This window comes from Chaetodon trifascialis, chromosome 22 (assembly GCF_039877785.1).
Source record: "Chaetodon trifascialis isolate fChaTrf1 chromosome 22, fChaTrf1.hap1, whole genome shotgun sequence".
Taxonomy (NCBI): Eukaryota; Metazoa; Chordata; class Actinopteri; order Chaetodontiformes; family Chaetodontidae; genus Chaetodon; species Chaetodon trifascialis.
The window spans coordinates 13,001,957-13,020,778 of record NC_092077.1 but is presented as its reverse complement, the minus strand read 5'-3'; the positions used below and the strand labels follow the sequence as shown (position 1 = coordinate 13,020,778).

The 18,822-nt window shown below is 43.4% G+C and overlaps 1 protein-coding gene across 3 annotated transcripts in view; it reads left to right on the top strand.

The window, feature by feature from the left end:
- The window catches only part of plxna4 (plexin A4), a 231,080-nt gene that overhangs the window by 113,152 nt on the left and 99,106 nt on the right, over positions 1–18,822 (top strand). The gene's annotated exons all lie outside the window — the stretch shown is intronic.

Genomic DNA, 18,822 nt, shown 5'->3' with positions numbered 1-18,822 from the left:
CAGCTTTCAGCAATCCAGTAAATAATTTTTGATATTTGACTCTTTTGTGAAACTTAACTCCAGAGTCAATGCAGCCAAACCACACTGCATCAGTCATTCAGTGACTCAGTATGTAAGTTGCAGGGCTTGCAAAGCAAGAGGAAAGAATGTTGTTAATTTCCCCAAAGACTGACATTACACAGGCTAGCTGAGTAGTGACAACAATAATCCCTTTTACTATTACCACACAGTGACAGCCAGCAAAAAAATGCTGTGGTATATTTTGTGGTATTAATTGCATTTATTGATTACAGTCTAAACACCACAGTGCCAGCAACTTAGTAATGCACCAATTGATTGAATGCACAATTAGTGTTACATGCACTGGTTTTACCATTTAGGCAGTATTGGTTCCAGTAACTCTACACACCCAGAAGAATGGGAAAGACGTGTCGAGAAAGTGGAAGAGGCTGGTCAATGTGCTTACTCAGCAGGCTCACCTGAAGACTTCCTGACAGATAACGATGCTCAGCTTTCATCCCACAGAGAGGGAGAGACAGAGAGAGAAAGACAGGAAAAGGGTGAGCGAACCCATCTGTCTGTGTCCAAAGTTAAAGCACTGAGGCAGCACTCCCCTCCAGACTGTGCAATTAACCCGCTCTGGAGGCTGAGAGGAACATTCAGCCCTGCGGCTGCTGCTCTGAGAAGGAGACCCTGACGAAGACCCTCACGGCTGTCTGTTTGGACTAAATTAATGTGTGGCAGTGGACAGCAGCAGTGTTATTTTATTCATATGTTAGTTCTAAATTTGTGCAGTTACTGAAGCATTCCAATTAAATAATGAAACAAAATTGTATTTTAATAAGGAAAGTACTATTGGCAGAAGTTATTATTTATGCATGTGGTAGCCTAGATATATCAGGGTTTAGGGAAGTCAACCTTACCTCCCCTTAACTCTGTGCCCTGGTAGCTCATACCTTCTGCTATATAAATATATAATATGAATATATATATATACTTGACATTTACCCATATTTGCATTTAATGATACACAAGTAATAGAAAAAAAGTGCTCCAAACTCGGTGAATTGTCTTGTTTGCATTCTTTATGTTATATTCATGCTGTGTTATTGAGAATTTGCAGAGTGTTGCTTTCCAACTTTGCACGTTGTTGTTGATGTTTCAGTTTATAATTACTTTCTTGGCTGATCACAGCCATTTCACATCACCTCTTCAGTGAAACAATGCACTTCCCACGGCGCCTGACAAATTAGCTGTTTTCTGGAAAGCTTTAGTCATAAATGCTCATCGTTACAGGGTAAGACTCAGCTCGTGTCTTTGCGGGCGTGTGTGCGCGCACATGCAGGATTCTGCAGGCCGCGTCTGCGGCACGTTCATCACTTCTTTCATTCAGTCATTTATTGAGCCAGCTCGCCTCAAGTGACTTCTCAATCCGCACACAGAGGATGTGGACAGCGACCAAACAGCCTCTGAGGGCCTATTGAGAAAAGTGTACATGATTCAGGGAAATAAGCACCACATACTGTTAGCTATGATTATGAGAATTATCATGACATGCATGTTAGTGTGTTCATTATGTGTAATTTCCATTTTTTCTGCATGGGGGTGGTAGTTTCTGCCAAAGACTAAAGAATCATTATTTGCAGAAATTGCTACTTCAGTACAATTTGTGAGAGTAAAAGCACAGCTTTGTTATTCTCCCCACCCTTCCCTTGTTTTCCTCCCTAGTCCTTCTCTTTCTCTCCCTGTTTTCTTGCCAAATTAGTGCGTTGTGCCGAACATAAAGCAGTTGGACTGGGAGTGAAGGCTGTGATTTGGCATGTATGTTGTGCGCAGTCACGGCATTTATTTTTTAGAGGTTGTGTGTGGTTTACTAGTGCAGCCCTTTTGCCTGTCATGTCTGGCCTATATTTGACTGACATACTGTACTCTACTGTACTATACAATGGTGTTGTATTTCAGCAGTCTCACACTCTCAAGTGCGCGCGCACACACAATGCCTATGTGTGGGCTGGCAGTTAGCCAAGGCCATAGTCATAAGGCAGTGACAGTAGATGACAGCAGCAAGATTAAAGGGTGTGGGAGTTGTGAGCAGGGCTGGAAGACTGGCAGCTCCATAAATATCCCATGCAGGGATGCCCCTAATGCTTCATAGCACCCTATCATCACATAAGCCCATCATAGAGGATAGACCTGCAACAATGAGATTTGAATGTGAGTGTGTCTGAAGGAGAATACAAAGCTAGGTTCAGTTCTTGGTATAAATGCCCTCACATCCCGTCTAACACAAAGGTGCATTCACAAAAGGAAGTGGAGAGGTTTCGCTCCAGTCGGTGCTGAAATGATTACTCGGTTTATTGATTAGTGAATTGACAGCAACATTAATTGACCACAAATTCCTTTAATCATTCATTCATCATGCAAAATATAACTTTATTATGTTGTTGATGTTGACTTGAGAATCAGTTAATCTCAAAAATAATCAGCACTAACACTGATCGTTATTAGTGGCCCTAGATGCAGTGATATTTTAAAATCAGTAACGCCTGAGTGGAGTGTCTGAGTCTGTCTTCTACTCGAGATACGGAGCTTATTTGTGGAAAATGACAACTGTAGGAGGATTCACTAATACAGAATGGATACACATTTGTGGCGGGTATTTTGGATTTGCTGCTCAAACACGGTTAAAGAAAGCACATTTTGTTTTTAAATCTCCACATGTGCTGCTATCTGTACAGACAGGCACACACACACACACACACACACACACAGACACACACACACACACACACACACACACACACACACACACACACACACACACACACACACAGTAGTATAAATTGTGTTTTCTCAGTAACCAGACCTTGCTGTCATATACATAAATGTCACACTCCAGTGTAGCTACACCGGATACTCACCCACTGACACAGTCCCCCCATTTCCACAGCAGCAACACACACGCAGACACTTGCGAAAAACACATAAACACACAAACGCACACCCACACACAGACTGAAGCAGAGCGATAAACAGCTGGAGGCCCTTCTGTAATTAAACCTGTACTTCTCTTTGTATGCTGTCAATGCATATATGTGGGCAGACACACACACACACACACACACACACACACACACACACTCACACACTCAGGCACATTTTTAGTTGCATTTACATCTCATGCATTCTTTCTCTCTAGGCTGAATAAATTTTGGAGTGCTGCGTGCTGATGAGTGGTGCCGATCTGACTCAATTACACCGTAAACACATCTCCAGGTGTATTGTCGTCTTGCCACAGCCGTTCAGCTTTTAACTGTTTGTGCGTTCATATCTAATAAAAAACACACAAGAGTTCGTTTGGTACACTTCAGGTATGTTGATCTTCTTGATGTGACGTTTGAGCAATTTTCTTGATTTTCACTCTTACGAATTTTGTTGTTTTCTTCCAAGTGTAATTTCCGTTCACACAGCGCCGGTTTGTGTGCACTTCTCATATTGTGTACGTTGTTTATGTTTATGGTATCTCCCTTTTTGTGTTGCCTTAGCCAACGCATGTGTGTGTGTATGCGTGCACATATTTGTCTGTCCCCAGTGAGGTGTGCTCTCAGCTCTGAGTGGGAGTTTCACAGACAGCCAAGAGACCAGCGGGGAAATTTCCCATCAGCCAGTGCAGCGTGCAGTGCAGGTTAACCACTGAAGGCTCTGAAATCCATAGTTGCAGCACCACACAGCCTCTCCCGCTCTCTCTCTCTCTCTCTCTCTCTCTCTTTCCCTCACCCTTTCTCCCCCACTCCCTCGCTCTTTCTGTCTCCCCAGATGAATCGGAGCAGAGATGAAAAGCTTTCAGGAATGCTGGCAGACAGGCAGTGCTTTACAGTAATCTAACCTGGGGAAGATGAAAGCCAGCTGGGAAGCTGGGAATAGAGCGAGGAGGGGGGAAAGGTGAAAGAAAGAGAAGGACAGGGTAGAGTTTTGGGAAAGAAAGGAGCAGAAGGACTCGATAGAAAGAGAGCAAAGGAATGAGTGACAGAAGGGTAGAAGAGAAATGGGATGCAGAGGTAGCAAGAGATGGGTAGTTTATGAAGAACGCTGAGGGAATAGATGACAAAATGGGTAAAATGCTCAGAAGAGAGAGAGCAAAACTTACCTGGAAGTTAGAAATGGTGACATACATATCATGTTGGCGCAAGTGAGCTTTTTTTTTTTTTTCATATTTGGCTTACCTTGAAGGATAATTCTGGCTTATTACAACTTATTATTTGGTTATCATTTCTATTGATTATGGTAAGATCATACTCATCAGGTGAATTACTGAGACACTTAATAAACTGAATTTTCCTCAAAGAGAGACAGCAGCAGCTAGTTGCATTTAATCTACTTTTTTGCTTAGTAGAAGTGTACGCCCTTAATGTGACTTTTGATGAGGCTTCAGAATTTAAGCTGGATATTTTGGTAATTTTTTTTCTATCATGTACGATAGTAATGTAGATGGTGACAGACGAGGGAAAATGAAGGTGGGGATTAAACGAAAACAAACCATGAAAATGGGCTGCTGCATTTGGCATTGTAATTATTGTAAGTCAGTGTCATTTGGAGAGGTTGACACATAGTGTAATTGTAACTGTCACAGCGATGACAGCGGCCCAACACAAACCTGTGGAGTTTAAATTTCAGATCCTCTTCAGTGGAACAAACTCAATTGCAACACCGCTCACTGAACACTGAAGTAGCATCAAGTGTACCACTGTTGTCACTCGAATGGCTTTGGCAGGTGGGGGGGGGGGGCTTCCTTTGTGCGCGCGCGCGTGTTTGTGTGTGCGTTCTTTGAATCGTCATGTAGGTGGAGCAGGCCTGTCGCTGCTGTGACAAATCCCACCTCATGCACCTTGTACTTCCTGCGCAGAATGAGAGAAGCGCACCGCAGCAAAACGCCACCCCACCTAATTGAAATTTTGAGGTATAAGAGGATTTCTGCACAACGTGAGCTGACAGGCTCCATTCACCAAATATCCTCTTAGACTCCTCTCTCTCTCTGTCTCTCTCTCTTCCTGCAAAAGAATGAACTTTTATCTGTCTTCAAGTTTTAGTGCAGCTTACACCCATCTCTATCTGAATGTTCTGCAGATGATCTGTCTCACTTCCTCTCAATCTTTCCTCTTTGCATCTCTCTCTCTCTGTTATTCAGAGAATCCCTCCGGCAGGGACACTTGATTTTTCTGTTTGCCCGTCATACTTTTTCATATGTCATGTTGTAAAAGGGCAGAGTACGTAGACGGAGAAGGACTGAATGTAGGTAATAAGATAAGGAGATGAAGGATGGAGAAGGGGAGATGAGATGGTAAAGAAAGACGAACGGAGTGCAGGAGAGACGAGGCCGAGTGGGAGTTAGAAGACAGGGGACAGCTGTGGTCACAGACTTTTAAATCAACTGTCTGAATAGAGAAATACTGAACAATGTTCAAGTTATGAATCCCTTTAATGCATTGGGATTAATATCAACCAACAATTTATTTTTTTTCTACAGTGTCTAATTGTGTGTATGTTCATTTCACACATCTAATAAACAAACTCACGCATCCACATGCTTGCGCGCTGAAACGTAGCAGTGACGCTATCGATTGTATTCAAACATGCTTGCGTGCTCCTTTTATTCGCTCCCTCGTCTTTGTGATTAGATAACCAACCATCCTGAAACAACACGCTCATTTATTTACGGAGTGAAGTTATTTGACTCCCACTGTGAAGCCTCCATTATCATGCACAATACATTGCTTTTGTGTTACGGCATAATGCATGGGCGTGAAACTCTAATGTGCTCCCTTGATAAAGAAGCGCTAATTTTAGAAAAACCTCCCGTGGAGTCAGTGAAAGGACGGCCCTCGCTTGTGATGTCTTCATCGGTAGAAGAGCGCAAATGTGTTTGAAAATAACACAGAGACCTAGATTGTACGGACTGAGCTCCTGACCAGGTCGGGAATCATTTTTTTGACTCTTTGACTTCATTATTTGTCTAATATCGCTAAATTTAAAGCAATTGCCATACCACCTAGTGTCACTCAGGCGTCGTAGTCATTTTTCTTTTTTCCGAGAAGCCCAGAAAACTCTGTTGCTGTATAAATGTTTAAGTAGGGCCGCAGCCTAATAATGAAATTCAGGGTGAGGTATTGCACCACATACAGGCAGACAAAGAAATGAACTTGTGTTGTGATTAATGTGTTTGCCTCTGGTAGATGTTTGGAGTGAGAACAAGATGGGATGAAAAGAGAAGAGAAAAGGAAATAGAAGTAACTTCAGGGAGCTGGTTGGGCTAGTGTGTCCAGCGATCTTATGGCAAATGTCCACTGCAGAATGGCTAGCTTTAGAGCACCTGTGGCTACAAATGTGATTTGTTCTTGATTGTCGTGCATTTTTTTTTTTTTGCATCCAGTATGTGCGTTGTTTTGATTTTTGACACTCTCAAGGCAAATTCACAAACTCGCTCAGATAATTGTTTTTTCCAATCACCTTTGACGGCAGGCGGATAGTTTTTATGTGAATTGTGGGTAAATTAAATGGCTTCATAGCATTTCTGCTGTCTGTGCCACCATAAATATACAAAGCTAAAGTTAATGGCCAAAATGGCATCAAGGAAGTCTGCAAGTCACATGCGGCTCCTGCAGCAGGTGGACATTGAAATTATTATATCAGCCAGTTCTGTAGTTGTTCCGACACACACAGCCTTCATGGAGTGCATCCTAACCATTTTCAGTAGACACTGGCCTTTAGTCTACTCTCTCTCTCTCAGTCTCACCACCTTTTCTCCAGTGATTGCCATTACTGTCGCACATGCCTTCAGGCTTTTCTGCAGTGTTATTCCTTGCACTCCCTGTCCTCCTCACTCCCCTAGTTTTTCATTTTCTCACCCTCTGCCTGCCTCTTTGTCTCCCTCTCTCTCTCCATCCCCTGCTATGCCGGCAATGCAATTTTTCACTTCAGTGGGAAAACAGGTATAATAGAGGGAGTGCGCCAGTCTGTTTAATAAAGGACTAAAGGCAAAGAGGAGAGATGAAGGAAAAATGGAAGCGCCCTAGGGGCTGAAAACAAGAGAATATACACACATACTACATGCACAGATACACAGTTGCACAGACAATAAGGAGGGAACACAGAAGTTCACACACCTGCTTATCTCTGAGGAATTGGTTGTGAGGTGCTTCCCTATTTAATTAGAAACTTTGGTCGGTACCTCATAAATCACCACAACATAAAACTGAAGGGTAGGCAATGAATGTTTCCCCATGTACACACTAGTGCGCACACACACAAATCCACACACGTCTGAAGGGAAAGCTAAGGCGATTGGTAATTCATGAATTCATGAGTGTGATGTGATCTTCAGCTTCAGTCAGTGATCCATAGAGTTAATATGTGTGCGTGTGTGTGTGTGTGTGTGTGTGTGTGTGTGTGTGTGTGTGTGTGTGTGTGTGTGTGTGTGTGTGTGTGTGTGTGTGTGTGTGTGTGTGTGTGTGTGTGTGTGTGTGTGTGTGTGTGTATCATCACAGTTGACACCAGTAGAATGTTATATCACTGCTGTCTGGAAAATTTCTGGATAAACGTGTGCTTTGCCAGCTTTTGGAAAACAGATAAATTCCCATCCTAAGATCATTTTACTCAACTCTGTGATCACACCTGAGCAAAGACACGGGACAGAGGCCATGTCGTGTTGAGAAACAGAGCACGGGGTGCAGAAAGGTCACCGTGTGACTGTGGCTGCACTTGGGACATGGTGTGTGCGTACGTGCGTGTGTGTGTGTGTGTGTGTGTGTGTGTGTGTGTGTGTGTGTGTGTGTGTGTGTGTGTGTGTGTGTGTGCGTGTGTGCGTGAGCGCGCTTCTGTCTCCAGAGTTATTCTGATGGCAGTGTGTTGTAACAGGATCCAGGGTGATGTCTGCTCTCAGACAGCGTCTGGCTCTCAGCTCCCCATCTATTATTCACACACCTGGATACACACACACACACACACACACACACACACACACACACACCTTCTCCCCTTATGTCTCACTCTTTTCTCCACTTTTTTTCCCACATTTGTGGCTGCACGTTTAAAAGTTCACATTTGTTGACTTTTTCTTGCTGGGTTTTTTTTTTTTTTTGTGCTCGTCGTGAGCCTTAGTTTGTATGCACGTGTCTCTGTGTGTATTTATGTATTTGTGCTTATCTCCCAGGAAACCAATCACACTCTTGAAGTCAATGAACTGCGCTGTTTGCCCTGGTAAACAAGCTGAAAATTAGTATTGACCAGAGAGAAGAGGACAGACTGATAAGCAGTAAAGGAAAGAGATAGATATCCACTAAAACAAAGCATAGTCTGGAAAAAAAAGGACCACAGAGCTCTCAAAGTCATCCCTTCACCTACGCTAAAGTTGATCTGAGCCTGTCAGTAGGTCATTATCAGACCTAGACATCTCCACCACCATTTGTGGATAGGTTGCTGATTGACATTTATGGACACAGAGTATGGTCCAATCAAGAAAAAGCTATTGAGTTTGCTCTGTTAAGACTGTGAAAGTATGCACCCCTGCTATTGTGTTGTGAAACACAACCTTACAGAGGGATGGGTAAAGGTCACATGGGGAGTGTTTGAGATGATCCTGTGAATGTTTGATCAAAGTCTGTCACCAGACCATTAACGTAAAGAGCTCCTATTCATCTGAAGCTCCGGAGGAGAACTAGACACCTGTACTATGTGAGGCTGATCAAAGGTTTTCCTAGCATTGCTATTTTCGTGTGTCCAATTAATTATGACCTTAAGTTATCTGAGATCAGTGATTATCGGTCTCCTCCTGCTCAAAAGACAAACCGATCCTCTACTCATTATCCTCAACGGTTGGATACATTGGTGATCGACAGTTAAGGAAGCAGGATGCATCAACTAACAGAAATACCTTTGTTAACTTATGTGACTCAGTGGAAGGATGGACATCATTGTCCTTCCATTGTTACATGTATACATGTGGACTTTTGCTTTTTGAGTTTTCAGTCTGGACCTAACCAGCTTCCCAACAAACAAACTTCCATGCACACATACTCTGTACACTATGGGCAGAGATGTTCGCTGCAAAGGTCCTTTATGCAAAGGCTGCATGCCAGTCATTGTGGGAGGAAAGGAGGCAGGGACATTAGGGAGCAGTGCTGTGATAAACATGCTCCAATTTGTGGTCTCTAATGGAGAGAACACAAATTTATTGATGGTTATGATGATAAAAAGTACCCCATTTTCACTCAACTTTAAGTCAATGTGACATTTATTACTTCTTGTTATTCATATAGCTAACTGCCACAGTAAATAGATCCTTAAATGGAACCCGTTTTATTTACAGGTAGAAAGAGAGACTTCAGGTTTCTGTCCGTCTTTTCCTCTTCGACCTTCTCGTCTTTTTCCGCTTCCCTCTCCTTCGCTAACATCAAAGCTAGCTGCGTCTGGCTGTGCCATATGTCCAGCTACCTGGGTGCTCCAGTTGTGCTCCACCTGCACACAACCTTTATATCTCTGTCAAATACACACATGCACACACATACAGACCCCCTGAGTATAATCTCACAGTGATTATACTCGGGGGCGGTATTTATAGTGTTCAACCTGCTGAAACAGTTTGCCAGTCGCACTCCTCCAAATGAATGGCATCCATAGCTCTGAGTTTGTGCACTGCTGTGTTGCCTGAAAGGCCAAGTCTTGATTCAACACAATAGGCTGATTTGGTGCCCTCACTACTCCGGGGAGCATGTTGACTTCATTAATGGCTCCCAAAGCCTTTTAGCTCTCACACAGTGGCCTCTGGTCACAAAATATAATGGGGTGCACGCCAGTCTGTAACGCTGCCACCGGGTTGCACCACTAATAGAGACACAGGTGGTGATGTGCGCTCAAATTATGCCGTTGCCTCTGTGGGGTCCTTGAGGCCCAGCCAGTAGCTGCAGCAGCAGTGGTGGGAACAGCAGCTCTTATCACCGCAGAATAACGGGGTAAGAAAGCAAAAACAGTAGAGGAAATAATTGGTTTGAAAGAGAAATGTGCGTATAGGTTTTTCTCAGCCTGGCCAGGTATTTGTCTGCACTAAATGAGGTCTGTCAGGAGATCTCTACCTGTCGCCTCTAACACCCTGCTGCGGCTCTAATGAGACAGCGAAAGAGGAATTGGATGGGAAAAGACGGAGGGAAAGCAGGATGAGGAATAGAGGAGTTGTGTAGAGAGAGACGAGCTCTGACACCTCTGCACGGTAAAAGTGATGGAATGATGCATATTGCGAGCAAAAATGGCAAAACTGAACAGTTGATGGACAGAGAAATGACGCAAGACCGTAAGAACAGAAAGAAGCAACTGAGGGGAAAAAGAATAAGAGATGCAGCAGTTGTGGAAAAGGACAATTGTCTCGATGAAGCAGGACTTGTTCTTCACTGGGCGCATTGCATACGTTTGTGTAGCTTTTCCTGTCCACTTCCACATATATTACAGCATAAAGCGACAGGTAATCTTCCTATATTATTTGGAAAAAAATGGCCACCATCAAGAACCATATACCAACAGGCTTTGAAAATGAAAAAAACAACCCATGAAGGCTGCAAGGCTTTTTATTTCCAGTCACATCTGTCAGTGGAGAGAGTGAAGGATCTGAAAATGTGCAAGCACTATTAAAAGAGAATAAATGGGAGGACAAATAGAAAACACACTGTTCTAGCAGCAGAGGAGTAGAGTCTGCAGCAAACATAGGGAGTGAAATTTGAAAAGAACAGAAGGAGAAAATTCAGAGAAAGTGAGTTGTTAGATGTCAAGCGGTCACAAATGTTCTCAAGATTGAACTGGCCATAAGCCTGCAGGTATTTCAGTCAACCTCATGACTTACAGGTTGAGACAGAACGAGAGGAACAGATAGAGGGAGTGAGGGAGGGGGGAGCAAAAGCAATAGTGGAGGAGAGAAATGAGTAACAAAAGCTGAGCTGTGAGCCCCCTGCCTGGTCACAGTGCTCTAAGGCAGCTCAGCAGTGAAGGGAATGATAGCAGGGAGACCTGTCACTCACCCTTTGAAGCCATGGGGGAGACTGAGGGAGGAGATGAGAGCGGGGGGAGAAATGAGTTAGGAAGCCTCCAGATACTTGTCCCCTTTCACGTCCGACACCATCATCCCTCACAATAACATACTTGTCCTTCTCTTTGCCTCTCTCCTTGCTTTTCCTGTCTATCTCTCAGCAGGGGGATAAGGTTAGATTAGTAGGCCGCATGGACCTGCAGGCTAACAGGTACCACACCTTTAATGCCACAACGGTCAGTCACTGAGCCAGGGGTCCCCCTACGGCTCTGTCTGCTGTGGTGTCAGATCCCAGATGTGGGGTGGTGGAGACTGAAGCAGCACCAACACAAACAAACACGTGCTTGTTCACTCACAAAACGTCAAATTGATTTTTGGTTTTCGCGTATCTGCATTTCTTTAACTTTCCTCTCGAGCTCCTTTTGCATTGCTGCTGCTATCTGGCCACACTCAGACCACCCACTAAAACCCCCATTGTCTTAGCTATACCACTTTTATCTCACAGCGCAGAGTTGTGGAGGTTTTCCGGAAGTTTCTTTAAACCTTCAGTTCCTAAACAAGCTGGCCAAAAAACAACATCTGCAGAGGATTAATCTCAATAAAACCAAACGCAACAGGAGGGCCATTATAGAGGTCAGTATTCTGCGTAGTTTGGACACAGCCAACGCGAGTCTCTGTAGTTACTTCCCTGCTAACAATGACATTTCCCTGATTTGCACCCACAAAGCTTCCCTTCCCTCACAGTGCAAGCATCCGGGGAAATGCATTAATTAAAATCCTGCTGTGTAGCAGATACGCCTAATCGCAAACATAAAACAGAGAATAGTGAATTAAAGCACAGAATGAGTTCAGTTCCACTCTGTGGGGTTTTTTTGCCCACTCATCCTCCTATAGAGAGAGAAGTTGAGCCGGAAGGAAAGAAGGAAGGAAGGAAAGAAGAGGGGATTTTTAAAGTGGCATTAATGAATGAATATTTTGCCTCCATAAAGGGAAGCAGTAAAGCATTGAGTTGATGTCGTACCTTTGGATAACTGCAAGATGTCCCCATTATAGCTCATCATAAAAGATAAAATACTATGCCAAGAGACATTGTACATGTAGAAGTACCACACCATCAATCATTCATGTGTCACCTGCAGTACTTGTTTTAGACACCACATATTTTTAGTGCCTTCCTCTCTGGCCGGTCTTCCTCTCACATAGAGTAGAAACATCTGTCTGCATTTGAGTGGGAAAAATGGCTTAAATGGCATCAAAAGTCACATTAAATAGTAGAATTTATCTTGCATTAAGGGGCATCACCCTTCCAAAAGGGAAAATTGATAGCCAATTAATTAAGTCTGATCAAATATACCATCAGTTTGGAACCATGATTAATAATTAAATAACCCAAATTACCATATCAATAGCTAGTAAAGGTTGAAGGGTTGTGGCATTCTGGATAGTAGAGGTTGGCAGCATACACTCTTGTTCAACATTAAATAGACCAGCATACATATTCAAAAGGATTTATTTAAAAGAGAACAAGATTAAAACACTCAATTAATTTACAGAAATGTACCGAACTAAAGAACAAAAAAAAGGGGGTAAAGAGAGAGAAAGAGAGAGAGAAAAGAGTCACAGGTTGTAGGCCTCACTCGACCGATGGTAGCTGAAAGCTGGATCCATGATTCATACGCAGGTGTGGATACCTGGAAGATTCTGGGAAACATGAGAGACTCGTAATAAAAGTTCAGCTTCAGTCAAACAATGAACAAATTCATCTGTGGGGTTTCCATTGTCCCTACATACCCAACTCTCGGCAATGAATAGTGGATCATATGTGATTGTCTGCTCCAGCAATGCTACCCACCCAGCCTGGCATCTCACATTAGTGTGCCACATCCTCGTTAATACCCTGAGATTAATGTCAAATCATCCACACTCCCCCACGACTCTCGCACCAGTCCATCTCGCCTGAAGCTATATATTGAGGCATTGAATGTGAAGAAGAGGGTTTGTCCTGGCATTGATTGACACAGAGAGATGGATCCAGTCCGCCTCCTAGCCTCCTTTCCTTCTGTTATCCCCCCCCCCCCCCCCCTCTCTTTCTCTCTGTCTGCCATATGTTTCAGTGAGCTGGACAGATTTGGGCAATCAGACAGCCACCATTGTATTGCTGTCGGTATGAATAGAATGCGTGAAGAGACACATTGCCATTATGTAGTGACGATACGTTGTTTCCTTTCTTTCACAGTGAATGTTCCTCTCAGTCGTCTCTGTCTGTCTGGCTGTCTCTCTTTCTTGGCTCTTATTGCATGTCCTGCCTTGCCTGGTTGAATGCCTAACACTCTGCTGTGGTTTGACAAAGAGGGTTGAAACCTGAGCGAAGTGTGCCAGGTCGGGTTACAGTGGCATTTGGCATGTGGCTATGCTGTCGCTGCTCCAAAATGTTTCTGATTGATATCTTGTACAGGGTAGACACCCAAAAGGTTCAAGTGGAGACCTCAGGAGACCTCTGTGTGCTCGTCTTGCTTGTAGTTTGACTGTCTTGCCTTTTAAAATGAAATAACTCTAAGATGTTACCAGTTTATGGAAATTGACAACATTATCACGATAGTGGTAGCCAGTCTCTGAATGTCCTGAATAAGCTGCATGTGTTTATTTTGTTTACAAAAACTGCTGCACATTTTACCTACAGTTTCATTGCTGACATCAGGGAACGCAACCCTGTTAGAGTCGCTAAGGGAAACCAACAAAACAGTGTAATCCACCCATCCTAAAGTTAAGCTAGGAAGTAGTTTTGCAGGGTCTATGTCTAACAACATAATTAGCCTAGTTATAGTTTAACAGTCTTCATTCCAGATCTTAGCATTGAACAGCGTTACCAATAAAGTGCAAGACCGTAATTGTTAAAAAAAACAAACCTTTCTCTTTTAAAGCCTTTTGTACTGTAAGTAAATTTTGGAACAATGCTATCTTTTGATCATATCCACCAGAAAAAAGGTTCATGACCCTTTCTGGCTGCAGAAATGCTGGCACTGACTCCGGGTTTGCCCATGCACGTTTCAGGGATTTGGTGGAATTCCTCATGCAAAGTGTTGTGGTAATTTAAGTTTCCCAGCATGCTGTATGACTTTGGATGACATTCTACTCCACTTCCACTCACCTCACTGTGGTGGCATGGCCCATGTCAGACCACAGTGATACTATAGTCAGCAGCTTATTCTGGCTTCCACCGGCAGCAGCATGTTGGTCATGGTGTGTGTTCCAGCCATGGTGCGTTAGTGTGTGTGCCATGCTTAACAGACTGCAACTCTGTGTGACTAGCCATCCTTTTGCCACCCCAAAATCCATGCCATCGCAGGCAAGGACACAATCCTCCAATCTCTCTGACACTCCTCACTCAGGACCACACACGCAGTTCCTCCGGTTCAGTTCTTGCATGTTTTAGGAAGCACACTTTCATCGTAGGGGTTGTTCTGACTGAGTATTTCCTGCACTTGGCCTTCACAGTCATCCATGCTAACACTACTCCAGCAGTATTATTTTTATGTCTCCCGAGGATTTGACTCTCTCTAAAATAAGAACAATCCATCTCACCACTTGATGTAAAACAGTTTCTATGTAATGGCATATCTGAAATCAATAGAAGTTCTCAGATGTGTCACCAGAAGTGCTGAATTTCAAAGGGCAGTTTTCATTGGACGAAGGTTCCAGAGGGGTAACAACATTATTGACCTAGCATTTATAAGGTGTCTATTGGATCATCCAATGATAAAACAAACAATCCGTGTTTTGACATTGGAATAACTTGATACAAGATTGTTTTTTTTTTCTGATTGTTGATAGATTTTCATTGCATGTTGTGTTTTTTATTGCACAACAAAACGTGAACAATTCAAGCACAGGTCTTAGTTATTTTATCTATGTAAAACAGCACATGTATGGCAAGACAAAGACTCCAGCATTACATTTTCACCTGCTTCAAAATGGATTCCATGCAGAGTCAGAGGAAGTGCGGTAGTTTCCTTGGGCTTTTGTGGTGCACAGTGCCAACACGAGGAAACTGAGAGAGGGTACTCCTGTGGTTTTCACACCGGAATGGCTTCCCTGTCTGTATCACACCTTCTGCTAGCTGTTAGCCCCATGGAGAGTGGGAGATAGTCACTTTGGGCACATTATTTTCATTGACAGATTCAAAGCAGAAATACCATCTGCACATGGGGTTGCATTTGTTTTTCTCTGCACTGTAACACTGGAAATGTATCTACAGTTGGCTGTATTTCTGATATATCAACACTGCCCTCACATTCTGTTATTATACTTCAATGATAGATCCTGTGAAAATGAAGGATAGTCACTGATCTCAAAAGGTTTGAGTATTGGTTTGAGTAGGTTATGTATTTTAGTGTTCGTGTGACAGTAAAGATTAAAAAAGGTGCATCTGCACTGCAGAAGCCACTGCCTTTATCTCCATCTCCTGTGATGTGTTAGTGTAGTTATCCCTTGCAGCCACTAGGGGGATACAGGTCATTGCCAGGGTGGTTATTAATGGAGAACTAGGATTTCTGTGTACGGTCTCCGGTGTCGTGTGGATTTCTCCCACACATGCGCACGCATACAACGTGCACAGAGCGATCGAAGGAGCGTTTACTACTCACATTCTGCAGGGCTGAGGAAGTGTGCTCTGTGAGTCAAAAGTGGCAGTAGCTCTCCCCACTCTCCCCAGAGTATCTGTCATTACCATATGAGTAGCTCCAGCCAGACAGGCTGTGTGTGTCTGTGTGTGTCTGTGTGTGTGTGTGTGTGTGTGTGTGTACGAATGTAAGCGTGTGAAAGTGAAAGAGAGTGATATGCCAATGTTTCTGTACATGCAAGTGCTTGTGTGAACACACGTACTTGCATGTGTGCGCTTATGTGTGGGCCCAAGGCATCTCTCACCTTCCCACAACTCTGAGGCAAAATTAAGTCTGTCTGGCAGTGAATGTCTATTGTGTAGTGCTAATGTGATAGCGAGATTAGCATTGTAATCCATTTAGCATAGAGCAGCTAATCCACTTTATTACTGTTGAAAAGGAATCAGATAATATTGGCTAGCACCACTGTGGCTGCCTTAATGATTTTAGGCTGATGAAAAAATTACTTTAAGATATATTAATAATCACTGTTGCTGACAATGAAACTAGGATTAGTCGTTTCATAACAAAACATAACCACTGGCTTTGGCTTTTCATCAAGGGAATTAAGGTATTGGTTGTGTTCAGTCCATGCTGAGTGGGCTTTTTGTTTTTAGACAGTGTGTTTAGAATAGTGATCTGTTTATTTTCATTTGCTTTCAGAGTACTGTGCGTGTTTTCGGTGAATATTTTGCAGTATTATTCCTTCAAAGTGCACAGTTTAATAGCAAGGGAGATGAAGTCTGCTGTAACTGTTTTAAAACCTGACCCCGCTGTGTTGTACAGGGTAAAACTGCTATTAAACATGCTATATGTTCCAATTATTGTACAAATAACTCCACTTGTCTTTGATTTGTCTCTTTCTCCCTTATGTGTTCCCCTCCGGTCCCTCTGTGACTCAACCAGCCAGCGTTGCATGCTTGCGGACATGCTGTGCACTCCCTGGTGGCTCATTTGTTTTGTTGGTGGTCAGATTGAGGATTAATATACAGGAGCTTCCCCTTGCAGCCCCCCTGCTCCCTGGTGACTGTGGATCTGTCCCAGCACAATAAAAGTCTGTATTCAGCCATTGTCGTAGACTATCTGCCCTTTAACTCCGCTCAGCAATTGGCTCCACACTTCTTCCTTATACAGTGGGGCCAAGCTGATAAACACACAAACCTTCAGATGCATGCACATGCACACACATGCTGTGTGCAGTGCACACACACACACCACGCCTCAAATTAACTCAGCGCATCGGGCAGATTAGATAACCCCCACCTGCTGAATCTGGCCCCGGCTCGCGTGGAAGTTTCTTTCTTCCTACCTCCCTCTCTTCTTTCCCTCTCTCCTATTCACCTTCTGTTCTTTTCTTTGCAACTGACCCTAGCGCATACAATGGTTCCCAGTGAAAGTGTGTGCGGCTTTGATACGCAGAACTCAAGGTCCTTTGAGATCAAGATCACTACACAAGCCAAGCAGGAGGCAGAGCGAGAGAGGAAGAATGGCTGTGAAACAAAGGAGTGGAGGGTGAAATCAGGGTGAAAGATGGTGCCTGTTTAAAGAAATGTCATGTTGTGAAACTGGATATCAGTAGAAGCAGCAGGAGTAGGGCAGGATGTAAACTGCACCCTCCGTACTTAGGTTTACTATACAATAGTTGATTGTCTAAGCAAAGACAAAGAAAAGTTCCACTGGGCTACAGTAGAGCAGCTGATGGCTGTTGATTGGTTTCTGTTGTAATGCAGAATGAAGTTAAGACTGGAGCATCGGGCACTGAAGAATATAGAATGTGCATATTGTGTTTATAGTACTTGCTATTTGATTATGATGAGGCTAGAGATACGGAGAAAATTGTCCCCTGCATTTATGAGTGCACACATTATTTTGATGTGACTATTTGGTCTCTCCTTAACAACACTTGTCTCAGTGGAAGACAAAGAAATCCACCACAATCATTTTTGTCAAGTCTAAACAAAGTTTTCATTTGGCACAGCTTTCGTACTTAAAAGTTCAGTCCAGCTACCTCAAACAGTTAATGACTCTCAGCCTGAAAGAGACTTTAGCTTTAGGCGGGCCAGGAGAAAGGTATTTTTAATGATATGCTGACAGAGAGTGTGTTGTCATCAGCATACTATAATTAATCATGAAGTGACTCACCTGTCTGCATGACCATCTGCTTCCTGTCCAATTATCCCCGGCTTGTGCCTGTTACCTGTGAACCCTTAAGTGCTGAAGAGCACAAAGAACTACCAAGAGTCATCACAACTTTAACGAGACTTGCTTCACACCTATCTGCAAGCCTACACAGGTCTGTGTGTGTGTGTGTTAGCGTGTATTCTACTGGGTGCTGAAAGTTGCTTGGGTAGGTATGTGTCAGAACTGTGTGTTACTGGAAAATTACTGCCAGAGGACCAGATTTAGAAAGGATCATTTGGAACGCGCCCCATGAGTGTGTGCGTGTGTGTGACGATGTAAGCAGATGTTCGGGCACAACCCATAACACTTCCATCACACCACCAAGTGTGTGTGGGGCCAATTCCATGCACTTTCTGCTGAGTAAACACACCTAGGGGCCCACAGACCACACCTCTTGCCCAGATGCTTAATTACCCTAATCACTTTTGAATGGCTGTAACTGTGATAGAGAAAGATGAGCTGCACAGATACAGCGCTGAATGAGATGATACATGGGGAAATCCTGAAGCAGGATGTCTGAGATGGGCAATTTTGTCAATAATAATGTTGAAAAGTACCTTTTTAATGATACCTTGATTCCTAATTGCACACTTTGTTGTCCTAGAACACCACCTTTGTTCCACTGCCAAGTGTTTCCTTGAGGACGACACCATTACTCTTTCTCACGTTGCTTCTCTTTTATCTCAGCTGCTCTTTTCGTGATATGCTTTCAGCCCTTTCATTAACTGAGGTTGTTTTATTTGTTTTAATTGCTGGCTTTTCTGTACTTTTCACTACTTGTGGGATACATAACACAGTGTACGTAATGGTTGTTGAACTGCTACCTGAGTGCAGGGGCAGGGGGGTTGTTTAGTTGAGTCTGTTGTTAGTCTGCTCTGCATGACGTCAGAATCCATGGCGCTGACCACGGCTCTGAAA